This window comes from Kryptolebias marmoratus, linkage group LG20 (genome assembly GCF_001649575.2).
Source record: "Kryptolebias marmoratus isolate JLee-2015 linkage group LG20, ASM164957v2, whole genome shotgun sequence".
In the NCBI taxonomy this organism is placed as follows: domain Eukaryota; kingdom Metazoa; phylum Chordata; class Actinopteri; order Cyprinodontiformes; family Rivulidae; genus Kryptolebias; species Kryptolebias marmoratus.
In genome coordinates, this window is record NC_051449.1 from 11,991,996 (window position 1) to 12,005,061 (window position 13,066).

At 37.3% G+C, this 13,066-nt stretch overlaps 1 long non-coding RNA gene across 1 annotated transcript; it reads left to right on the forward strand.

Annotated features, from left to right (window-relative positions):
• The first annotated feature begins 891 nt into the window (after nucleotides 1–891).
• LOC112450725 lies at nucleotides 892–11,965 on the forward strand. Its single transcript, XR_003039392.2, has 3 exons — nucleotides 892–1,017; nucleotides 1,268–1,312; nucleotides 11,253–11,965. It is a non-coding gene; the product is annotated as an uncharacterized LOC112450725 (long non-coding RNA).
• The last annotated feature ends 1,101 nt before the right edge of the window (nucleotides 11,966–13,066 follow it).

A 13,066-nucleotide genomic window follows, 5' to 3' on the forward strand; every position in this document is an offset into this window, starting at 1 on the left:
CCCAACCTGTTCCTGCTGCAGTGAGTCAACATGTCTCAAACGCAAACATTGTCTTTTTTCTTTTAGTACTTGGGTGAAGTATGGTGTCCTTCGATCTCCGCAGATGATTTTATAAGGAAGAAATAAAAAGCGCTTTAGATCAGTTTTATGTCAGCAAAAGCCTCAAAAGAGTTTTCCTTGGATCACATAAAAACCTGGAAGTTTATTTATGTTTAAGCTTTTTTTTTTTTGTTACAAACTTGTATTTATTTTTTGGACATACCTGCACTCTTTATTTTTGTATTATTTTGTGCGACTTATCCGAACAGAGATTCGAAGACTCTTGCGCAATACCAGAATAAAATAATACAGAACTAAAAGTGGGACATGAATGCAGGATATAAATAGATTAAAAGAAAAAAAAACATGAGCTGACACACAAAAAGGCAACTTTAATGAGGCTCAGATACGACATTGCGTCACAAAACAGCACATTTACAGATTAATCTGCAGGCCTGAGCACATCTAGACTTTGCAAACCTGCCAATCAATCGCAAATCAAACTTCCCTTCAGGCTGTGTCGGACCTCCAACAAACCAAAGTTCAGAATGGAACAGATGCTTTCTTTATGTGTACAAAATGCGAAGATAAACATATTTTCCAGAAAGGTGGATCATTCATACACACACATGTATGTTGTAGGAGCTTCACCTGCAATCTTTGCAGTTTGTCAGGTCAGTTAGTGGGAAGAGTAGAATAATAAAATGTGATAAAGCATGCAAATCAGGCTTTGTATGCAGGCCAGTTGCAACATTAATTAGGCTCTCATTAAAATGCATGAGGCTGAGGTGACATAATGAGAGTACCAGGTGTTGTGATCCATGTTTCAGTGCTGATTGTTCCCAGCTGAATCAGGCCTCCCATCATGAATCATCTCAGCTGGTACCGTTTTGGTCTTTTTAGGTTATCAACCACAACAGTGAGCAAATTAAATGTATTTTTGGAAAAAAAAGGAGGCACTATGAACAGCCGGAAAAGGTGCGTTTTGCACACAGAAGCATCACTGGTCCAAAATCCAACAAGAGACTGACCTCATATCAGAACACCATGTCACATGACTGAGCTTGTCTTGAAGCTGTTTTGGTCCAACCTTGAAAAAAAAAATGTTATGTAATTTCATGCGATATTGTGTGATGTGTTGTGAATACATCTCAGCTACTGCCACACAAAATTATAAGTTAATTTCTAAAAAATTCACAAAGTTATAGTCATTTTTGTGTGTTTTAAGGTCAGTTGGCTGTGGTGGCCATCTTGAACTGGATAGACTCCAAAGGTAACCACTTGCAGATGTTAAATCAATCATTGCTTTCTGAAAGTTTCTTCAAAATCTGTCCTGTAGTTCATGAGATATTTTGCAAACAGACAAGCAATAGTTGACCCTAGCAGTTAATGCCAAGGTTTTAAGCAAAAATCTTATGCAATGAGAAGAACTTAGGGTATGTGTTGTGATTAAGTCTGATCTACAACCACATCAAATTTTACTTCAGTATCTGTAAAATTGACTGAATCATAGTAATTTTTGTGTAATCTAGTATCCGTTGCCTGTGGTGGCCATCTTGAATTGGATTGGCTCCAAAAGGTAATCAGTTGTAGATGTACATCCAGAGATTACTTTCTGCATGTTTCAGCAAAATATGTCCAGTGGTACATGAGATATTTTGTTAACAGACAAATATGCTCACACACAAATACAGGCAAAACATTATTGTCCTCCTTCATCTTTCATGTAGTGAGTCATAATAGACAGCTACTGCTACTTCCAAATGGCTAAAAATATATGTTTATCCTAAAGACAAAGAATATTTAATATTAAGATGATAAAAAGCAAAAGCCTGAAGCATCGGACATTCACAACTGTTGGTTTCCTCTGTGTTTTTCTGCTGTGCAAGATTTTGCAGCTTGGGATTTGCATCAAAGTCCATGATATCTAATATAAAGTCATAGCTTGAGCACAAACCGGCAAACAGAAATATAGAAGAGATCAACCTGAATCCTTTCGAGACACAAAGGAAATGACTTTATTTGTGATGAGGCTGGGATAAAGGGGCATTTTAAATGAATGTGTGTGAAATGAACATTTAAAAAGAAAAGATTGTGTATTTCATGCACTGCATTTGCAGCTTCTGACTTAAACCGTTTTAATTTAATGTTATACTGACACCTGCTGGACAGAATTTAGATTTCAGGGTTTTTTCATATTCTCATCTTGATTATCCTTTATAATTTTCTCTCTGGGTTTTTTGTTTGTTTGTTTGTTTGTTTGTTTGTTTGTTGTTGTTGTTGTTGTTGTTAGTTTTGCTATGTGGTGAGCAGAATGAAAGACATCTAGAATGTGCAACCATTTATGTTCATTTTGTTTTGTTATATATTTTAATTTGGATGTTTTTTTTCTGATTATATCAGAATTGTAACAAATAAGTAGTATGCATTTTGTATTATATGAACCCAGTTTTTACACTCATTTGTCTCAGATATACACAGCTGCTTTAAAGTTTTTTTATAGAAGACAAATATAAATAAATGTTACCCATTAATCTGCAGTCATGGATAAATATGTTAAGGTATACAAATAATTTCTCTAGACGGCATAAACTGTTGTTTATTTTGAACATTACACATCTCGACACATTTTAATCAAACATGAAGTCTTTTTTTAGGTTGAAATTTTTTTTTTTTATTATTTTCAAAAAAAGGATTTTTTTTAGTGATGAGTAACTGTTTCCAGTCATGCTTTATATGCATAATGTTTAGGCGACGGTAACTATGACTTACAGGAAGAAACAAGACTGATCTGTAACAGAATCCGCGACAACTCAGATGAACTCATGACAGGAAGTGATGCCCCCTCATAACTCAAACACACGACTGTATGTTGTAAGATGCCACAGGGGGATTAATGAGTCACAGATATCATAAAAGTAATATTTCTTCAGTTCAACAAATGAAACGGAACTTCAACCTGAAGATCTCGGGGTCCAAATCAGCATACTGTTTTAAACCACTTGTTTTATGAAGAAACTTAAAATCATGATTTTCTCTTGTTTTACATTAATATTTACTTTGTTTCAACTTTCTAAAATAAATCTTCATTCACTCTTTTACTTGTAATCAGAGTTTTTACAACTGAAAACTGTAAAGACTAGTAAAAAAAAAAAGACAATTTTAGGTTGCATAAATCATTACCTCATCTTTTACTCAGTCCTGGTGGCTTTTCCCTCCTTATGACACAGCATATAACATTTCAAATAAGTGCTAAACATAGACCTGAGCATGTATGACATCTGAGATTTCCATTGGCAGCTCAGAAACATCCTGCTGTTAGTCAGTGGGATCTAATGGTGACTTGTTTTGAAGGTTGTTAACATGTTTAAACTAGATCAACCACATATGAACATCTGGACCTTGTCTGAAATGGGAAAAAAACCGTCCCAAATTTGATTAAATTGACAATAAACAATAAAGACAAAAAGTGTTTTCATAAAATGTTGTTGGATTAGAAAACCTCAGCTCCAACATTAGCGGCCTCTAGTGGTAAAACGACCACATTGCTCATTGTAAATTTCCCAACATCCCTGATTTGGAAGGCAATAAAATATTTAATAATCACCAGATTATTCTATTCAAGTTGACCCCTGTTTGTACCTTTCTGTTTCAAGCTAAGCTTCTCATGTCATCTTCAGCTTGCCACTTTAATTATATAAACCAGCTGCTCTCTTCATGTACAGAAAAAAGCAACAGGACTCAGGGGTCCCAATTGTAAACCAAACGTAAAATTATTTGTGTTTTGCACTCTACAAGTAGACCATATAGTCCATTCAGCAGTTCTGGCTGGAGAAATCAGCATCAACCACACAACAGAATGAACCTTCAGTGTAAAAATCTAATTAAAAGACAAATATTGTGATTTTTTATATTTAATTAAATTAGTGCTTCTTCTAAATTTTGACATAGTGCCTCAAGAGTAATGCATAGGTAAACACCTTGGGGCAGTTTTTATTCAGTAAAAGGAACTCTGTATTTTAGGCAACGTGGTTAAGTTGAATTTAATTAAAAGTATTCAGTTGTTCAATATCTCATGTTGTTTTAATACAGCAAAACCATCTTATTTTGACAATTTAAAATGAACGAGAAACAATAAATTTAAGGAAAATAAATTGTGCAGATTAAACAAAACTTAAATTTTCTTAGAGCGCATAAACATATTTGTTTCTCAAAATCCAATAATTCATGCATAGGCGTGTGCTTTTTGCTGATGCAAGTTATTCAGAACATCTCTCTCTTCTTCTTCTTCTTTCACAGACACACACACTTCAGTATAATGACCATTCAGGTCTTTTTTTCAGCTGAATAGCACCTCCTTTTACAGAACGTAAGTGCTTTACATGCTGCTTCAAAAGTTTTGTGCTACCAAGAAAACTATTTGTATGGTCTATTCAGACAAAGGCTGGCTCAGAGGAGCGCACAGACCCACAAAGCTTCATAAGAACACACAAATGTTCACACACACACACACACACACGGCTTTTCCTCTAAGAGGGGCAACAAATACGTTGTAGCTGTTTCAACAGACAGCCCCTCTTTCAGAAAGTCAGACAGGCTTTGGTAAACAATGACTTACAGCTTATCCGGCAGCATTATAAGGATTTACTATGATACGATGTACATATTTTATATTTTTACAACAGCAATTACCCTCAGTATGGTCATCAGTTGGAAAAACATTGTTCATGTGCTGCAGCATCTTAATAGGCAAATGCACATCTCCAACCTATTCTTCTGAAAGGAGTCTGGGCATTATTATTACTATTTTTTAAATATCTTAAAACTTTAAAGATTATTCATTCAGCTTTTCAACTTAGCAATCGCATCCAGATCCACACACACACACACACACGAAGCACCACAAAAAGAAAGAAATCAACGCTTGCTTAAAAGCTTAATTGATCCATCGTGCCAGGATGTCAAGACTTGTCATTGTTTTCAGGCTCAGAGATTTCTGGCAGCAGAACGAGAGATGCTGCCAGACGACGGAACACGAAGAGATAAAAGGAGCTTTCCACCTACCGGTGGAGGAAAGTAAGAGGAGACTGATATTAGGCGGTCTGTTGTGAAAACTGGTGGACACCCCTTTGCATATGCTCTGTCTTACCCTCTGCCTCATTTTCTCCTACCCACTTGCCACCCCCCCATATACCCCCAGCTGCGTTAACCCCCCCTTCCTCCACCTCTTTTCTTCTGCATCCCCCCTCCCTGGGAAAACAGGGACAACAAATTAGCCTTCTTTTCTCGGCTGGACCCAGGGAGGAGGACACTTGGACGGCCCTCAGAGTGTCCGCCTGGAGTTCCCATGGACCCCTCTTGCCCCTTCCCCTTTCAGCCGGCGAGGAAGCAGTCATTGTGCCAGCACCTGTCTCTGAGGAAATTGGTAAAAGTGATGGCTTTGTTAGCCGTCTCTATGACAACTAGGAGAAAAGAGCGGGGGGCAGCTATCTGGGATCTGGGCAGAGACTGGGACTGTGAGGGGGGGGAGAAGAGTGGGAGAAGGAGGGAGGGAAGGAATTTGACAATAGAGTAAGCAGTTGCATCGCATTGGCTTTGCCAGGGATGTGTATGAGGATGCTGTGATGTGCTGGGCGTGTGTGTATCTGCAAATATGTTTGTCTATTAGCTCCCTCTTCCCTGTGGGTGACACTGTGACATCCGCCAGTGAAGCAAGGCAGGACTGTGAATGGGTTAAAAGCAACAAGGTCAGTCACATCATGTCCAGAGAAGATCCCCCTCAGAGCATTTGACACACACTTTTGAGGATCAGATTTAAACTTTCATGCCTAATATGCCATCCCGAAAGCCTTTGTGATTTTAGATTTGAACAGCAACTTCATTTAAATAGCATGTGGCAGCACTAGAATAAAAATAATCCAATATTCTGACTCCTGAGAAGGTCGACTTCTTGGAGAGAATTTAGGCCACCTTTGTTCATCTAAAAGGGAGTCACTATGTTTGGTATCTCATTGATTGATACTTCCACTTTCACTTTGTCACTAACAAGTCATCTGACTTCTATTCATAGAGGTTTTTCGGAATTAAAAAAGAAATAAGTTATACATGTGTCGCCTCAAATACAAATTAGCAAGGTTTTTAAAAAAGGCATGATGTGATCATTTTAGTATGTAATCTATTTTTTTTGTTTGTTAAAGATATTTGTTAGATCTTTGCAAACACGGTGGTCATTACTGAATTTAACACCCAGTGCTGTTAAAAAGTGAAGTCGCAATACCTGTATCTGACCAGCAGGTGGTGCTCATTCACTGGTGCTTTCTGTGTATGTCATTCTTGGAATATCACCATTTGAGACCAAAGTGGTGTGTTGTGTTTAAGAAAGGGCTCTTAACATGTACAGTACTGTACAGAGCTGAGAGAGGCTGTTACACTTTCTGGTTTTTTGTTGGTGTGTGTTTGTGGGAAGATGGATTTCTATAAAAATAAATTAGTCTCAAGTTATTCACAGATGTGTGCCACAAGTTTTGTATGCTTGTGCAAGAATGACCTGCTGAGGACAGATCAGTCAACACAAGCCTTTGAGTGTGACTTGTGAGATTTTCTTACCACTCCAGATTCACAAATGTAGTGGTGCGTTCAAGGGTGGTGAAAAGCTGGGACATATGTGTTCAGCAACAAATTTCAAGTCCCTGTGTAGGACCTCTCTTCAGTGTTTGTTGTTAGTTTCTACATATTGTACCGCATCGTACCGTACCTTCATCACTATGAAAACCTTTGGAAAGAACAAGAAAACTTCCAAAAGCCAGCCAGAGTACAGTGACTAGGAACACTGTGACCCTATGGGTGTGGAGCCAGATTACATCGACCTGGAAACCTTGATCCCATGGGTGAGGAGCCAGATTACATCCACTCGGACACCTGTGACCCAATGGGTAAGGAACAGATGCACGCTGCCTGGATCAAGAAAATGGAGCAATGTTCAGCTTCTTATAATTATACAAAAAAAGTTCCACCTTCATTAGGATCTCTGGAAAGTCCTTCCAGTAACATCAAAACTGGAGATTCTGGCTCAGACCAAAAGTTTACAGAGGAAGATTTCCCATCCCTTCAAAGACAAGAAACTGTCCAGGTGAGGCGAAGAGAAGTTCACCAGTGTGTGCCGAAACACACCAGAAAGGCTATGAAAAGCCAGAAAATTACACTTGGCTTAGAATAAAAGATCCCTGCAAATTAATCTTCAACTCTGGGAGCAAGTGCATCTGAGATTCCTTCAGAAACCACACCTGGACCAGCACTGGAGCAACTTCCAGCACTTCAAAAAGTGCCTGAGAAAACCTCTGATGAACCAGCTGCGTCAGGCCAGGCGGCAATGGAGACCTCCGAACCCACATCTGGGGTTACTGGGCTTACACTTGGTGGAGCCAAACCAGAGGAGTTAGAATCATCTCCAGAACCTGAACTAACTCTGACAGAGGACAAAAAACATGAACTTCTGGATAATCAGAGCGCTGCAAACTTGCAGGCTGAAGCTGGAAGTAATATCTGTCAAAGCTCAGTAACTTTCATTATGGTTTCAGAGCTTGACTTTATTTTTTCATCAAAAACTATCAATTAAAGATGAAAGGATCTCCGAGTTGGAACAGCAAAGCGCCAAACTCGTCAGCCAGGTGGAAGCTCTCACCAGTGAACTATCCAACATCGCTGACAATTTCTACAGTCAGTATAAAACTGGAACTGACGCTGAAAAGATCAAGAGAGAGGAGGCAGAAAACATTGCAGAAAAGCTACGAGCTGAGTCAGAGCAAAATATAACAAATCTGGAAAATGTTCAAGCTCAGCTCAAAGAACAACACCACAAGTTGGTGGAGGAAAGAAAAAGGTTTCCAGCAGGAGGTGAAGCAGCTTCAAAACCAGCTGCAATTTCTAAAAGCTGAGAATGAGACAGCTGCCTTTCATGCAGGAATGCAGCAAAAGATCTCAGCTCATACAAACGCCCTCAAGAACATCACACACTTGGAAGTGTCTCTCACTACTGAGAACAAAACAGGCAGAAAAGTCTTTAGCCCAGAAAGTATAAGAAACATCGAACATCGAAGCTTCTCTGGCGCGCTTCCAGGAACACCTTGAACAACAACAAAAGCAGTGGGAGAATGAAAGATCTCATCTCCTCCATGAGCAGCAAAAAAATGGCAGTAAACTTTGACCAAGCTGTCATCAGAGTCCAACAGGAACTTCAATCTGAAAGGCAGAAGGTGACAGAAGAGAAGTCCAAACTTTCAGACACCATTTCAGACCTGAGGGACGCACAACAAGCAAAGGAGGAGGAGAGGAAACTGTTCACAGAAAACATGGTGGACAGAATTACAAATCTGAAACAACAAATGGATAAACTACTAAAAGAGAAAACCAAGACAAAATCAGAAAAGGTTGGTCCAGTTATTAAAAAGAAAGATGCCGGCTCCATCTAATGCTGACTGAAGCTCAAAGGACCCTGACCCCCACCTTCACCACAACCTTCCCAACCTTTAAAACTCTCCTTCAAACTATAAAAACTGTACATGTGTGTTGCATGTACATGGGTTTTTTCCGGTACACACTGGTATACATAAATACATACCTAAATAAATAATATAATAAAAAAAGGAAAAGTAATATTTCTACAACTCTTAATTCCTTAAACAGGTTGTATTTGTTGGTATTTTGACAAGAAAAATGGTTCAAATATTTATTGGTTTTATTGGTAAAACTAAACTGCCGACTGTGCAGTGAAGCAACTGTTTCTCTGCAGACATGAACTCATTAGTGTCTCTTTTCTGTCTCCTGCATCTTTGACATCACTGATGCTGTCCTGAAAGGCCCTGTGGGGGGCAAATATAAAAAAATATCAACATTATTGCTTGAAATTGGCTGCAAGTGTTTGCTTTTAAGCATGATATGTATTGAACTTTTCATTTTGTATATCACTGTGACCAGATAAAATGAATAAATATTATAAGAAATAAAAGAACTGTACATTTCCATGTATGTACATATATGTCAAAACAAATTTATTTATATAGCTCATTTAAAAACAACTGCTGTTGGCCAAAGTGCTGTACAAAAAATAATAATAATAAAAAGATAATACCAAACAGTTAAATGTTTCTGTCTGCCTTCATCACATTTGTTTCTTTTACAGATGGTGGTGACTTACCAATTCACTCACTTAATGAGCCAGAAAAGGGAGATTTCGAAAGTGATGTAGACAGTTGTAGTGTTTTTTCTTACCCTAACTAAATAAATTTAATGTCTGAACGAATCAGGTGGTTTAGTTGTCTTAAATCAAACAAAGACGCTGTACCTGCATTTCCCAAACAAGCCTGGATAACCAAAGACTCTTTGATACTACAAGCAACCTTGTTCCTAAAGGGGTTATAAAGCTATTTATGATCTAATATAAAACCAACTTCTTGATGTCTCTGAGGTGTAAAATAGGAGGTTGCCTTTAAGATTTATCCTCCATGGAAAGTCAGAAGAAACTTCATGAACTTTTTGTGTAGATGAGATTTGTTATTCTCAGCTAACAAACGAACAAGTCCAAGTTTCCATCTTTCCATCTATTTCCATCAAGTGGATTATGAGGCACTAATAAATTAGAGTTTATTAAAGACCAAATTCAGGAGGTTTCCGATTTAAACTGAACACCAACCTTTGTTATAAATCGTAAATCAGGTTAAACACAAATACCCTCAGTCAAGCTTTATTTATGGTCAATCAAAGTTCATTCAGTTAGTTATTGAAAAGTAATAAAGTAAATGAAAGTTTAGGGTTCAGCATTTAAAGGGTTTTGCATTTAAACAGGTTTTGTTGTGGGGCCTTTTGCCAGTCTGCTCACATGTATGTGTTTTGTTGCTCTATTTAGTTATTTAATTGTTTCTAAATGCAAACAACTGTTATTTTATAGTGCCTGGCAAAAGCAGCTCTTTAGGGATTTAAAAGATTTGTAAAATGCTTGAGAAGAACAATTTGCTACAGAATAGTTTCACTGTTATTAGTGTTGACTTGCCACTGTTACTATAGCTATGCAATAACTGATTTGTAACAAATAATAATAAAAATGTCAAGTATCAGTTATTGTAAATGTAACATTTTTATAATATTTTTGATTTGTGTTCTTTTGGGTGATTGTCTTGAAGTGCGTACGTTTTCATCAGCCATGTGTGAAAGCAGAGTTTACTCTAGGCCTTTTTATACTTCGTTACGTAACTCATAACTCACTACTTCATGTCGGACTGCAAGAATCTGACAGGTCTGCAGTAATATAATGGAATTCAAGATGATGTGAGACTAATGTTAACTCACTCTGCTCCTATCACAGTTTATGAGCCTTAGTTTTTCACACTGATTAATTTATATTACACATATAAACAGCCACCTCTGACAACTGGTTCATGACAAAAAGTGAAAAGGTTATTTAATTGATTACAAAAATGCATTTTGTTCTTCTGGCAAGAGGCGACTGTGGCACATAATAAACCTTAAATATGCAGGTAGGTTAAGTTAGATGGGAGAACCTAGTCACAGGCTCAAAGGAAGCAGGTTTAGGAATTCTGTAAGACTTTCTAACAACAAAACAAAGACAAACAGGGCAACTGACAAACCAGCAAGATACGTGGACAAAAACACACGGTCTGATAAAAACAGAAAAACCAAGGAGTAAAAGGGAAGGAGGACAAATTGTAATAGACAGGTGTGACATCCAGGCAAAGAAGGTACAAGAATAACAAATCAAGAAGACAATAATCACCAAAACCCTTAAAAATCCAAAGATTACAAGGTCAGATGCTTTCAAAATACTTCAAAGATTAAAATAAACACAAACTAATTTATTATATTATTAATGTCATGTTTATCTGGATACAAATCTTTGCTTTATAAGAAAAAAAATCAATATAAAGTTCAGATTAGGTAAATTATTATATTAATTTTGAGATTATTACAGGGTTTTTTTTTTCATGCTGACATACAGTTGCATCTGTAGGTATGAACTTTCATGTAATGCAGTATCTATCAAAATCAATCCAGTTTTTAATTTAAAGTAGCTTCTCTGTGTTTTGATTTAGTTGTAGCACAGGAAAGTGCTAAATCCAGTGCATTCGTTCATTCTCTTAAGGAGGTCAGTTTTCTTCGACATAATTACCTTTGTTTTCTTTGTCTTGCTTTTCTTTCCACAGATGTTTCAGGAGCAAACAAGGATGATTCTCTCTCACACACGCCCTGCAACACACACATCTACCGATGTGCTTCACACGGCAGCAGGCAAACACCTTAACCTCAAACCTCATGCTAGGTGCAGACAGGACCACACATACAGTCTCACACACAAAATGTCTGGAATGCTATAAACATTTATTTTGGTTAAAAAGAAGGGTGTGTGTGTGTGTGTGTGTGTTCAGGCGTATGTGTGTGTATTTGTATGCACAATGTTTTGGCAAAAAGTGAAGAAAAGCATAACTACACATCTGGGACAACAGATAGAGATCAAACATGACCGTATTTTTGATCCATAGGTGATAAAAAGCAACACATTTATGTATAAAAATGTCTGAATGTACTAAATTGTTCCTGATCCATAAATTTTAATGAAAAGTTCTGATTTTGCATCTTTGGGCTTTTTTTTTTCTTTCCAATTTGTGTGAATCTTGTGTGAAACTTCAAATTATGACCAGTGAAATCGGGTGGTGTTTTTGTTTTTGTCTTTTTCAGTTTGTTCTTTTTTCAATTCATTATACTTCTCACGATGGTGTAATAGATAATACGTCCATTGCTTCACACTTGCTGGAAGATTTTTCTTTATAACTGTATTCAAACTCTGTTTTTAAATGTTGAAAAGTTCAAAAAAGGGCAGCATATGCCACACATACTGCTTATCAATTTTTCAGATGATCTTTACTGTAGTAAATGCCAGCAATTTTGAATAAATTCAATTGTTATTAAAAAAAAAAAAAACACGTCACAATACACGTTAATGTAATACACTTATGAATAGTGAAGTGTCCGCAAGTAAAGTTGTGAGTCTGTCTGTGCATGTTTGCTCTTTGTGGTTCAGGGACCTCCCAGACAGGCTGTCAAACAAAATGTGGCCAAGAAAGGACACACAGACAGACGGCTAACTGGTGTTGAAACAATGTGGTCAAGCACTCTCCTGCCTTTTCCATTCAAACCTTTTTATTTTTTTTCTTAGCTGTATTTGTTCTTGTGCTCTTTCCCTATAAGAAAAATTGTCGTTCCTGTAAAGCACAACCAGTCAACTTGTTTTTTTTCTGTTTTTTTTATTGCACATGCAGTAGTCTTCACAAACTTCTTTGAAAGCCAAGTTCACACCCGCAGTATGTTGGCCTCTCCGTTTTTGGGAAATGTGATGACTTCGAACATTTGTAACACTTACCCCTCAAGTCAATCTCAAATAAAACGAGAAAATATACTGTTCACAACAATAAACTGTCATGTGTTGGCAATAAATGCTCACAAATGTCCATCAAATAGGAAAAAATGGTAATGGAAACACAAAAGGGTTGGACCCTCATTAAAGCAGATGGGCAGCTCATAGAAAAAGGTGCCAGTGATCTGTAGTAGGGAGTTGCCCAGCTTTTCCAACTGTAGCTGTCCAAACCCAACCCAGATATTTCCTGGTTCTGACACCAGTTTGGCTCTAAGATCGTATATGCATGTGTAGACAGAAGTATCACTTCAACTATGTACCAGTTCTAATACACTTTTGCGAGAAAAAACTATTTATTATTTGTGAAAGTCATGAGAAAATACTTCCATATTACACTTCCTTGTCATTTGAACTAATGTTATAAGTGACAATAAACAAATCAGACTAAAAAGAGATGTTTTGGCGCTATGAACAACTGTAGTTTCACTGTAAAACTAATTTTCACTGTAAAACAATGTGTGAATCTCTGCAGCAGCGCCTTCATTTTAAAACTGGGCCATTTGGGTTTCCATGACAAAGGTCAGGATCCTGCAGTGCAATGCGCCC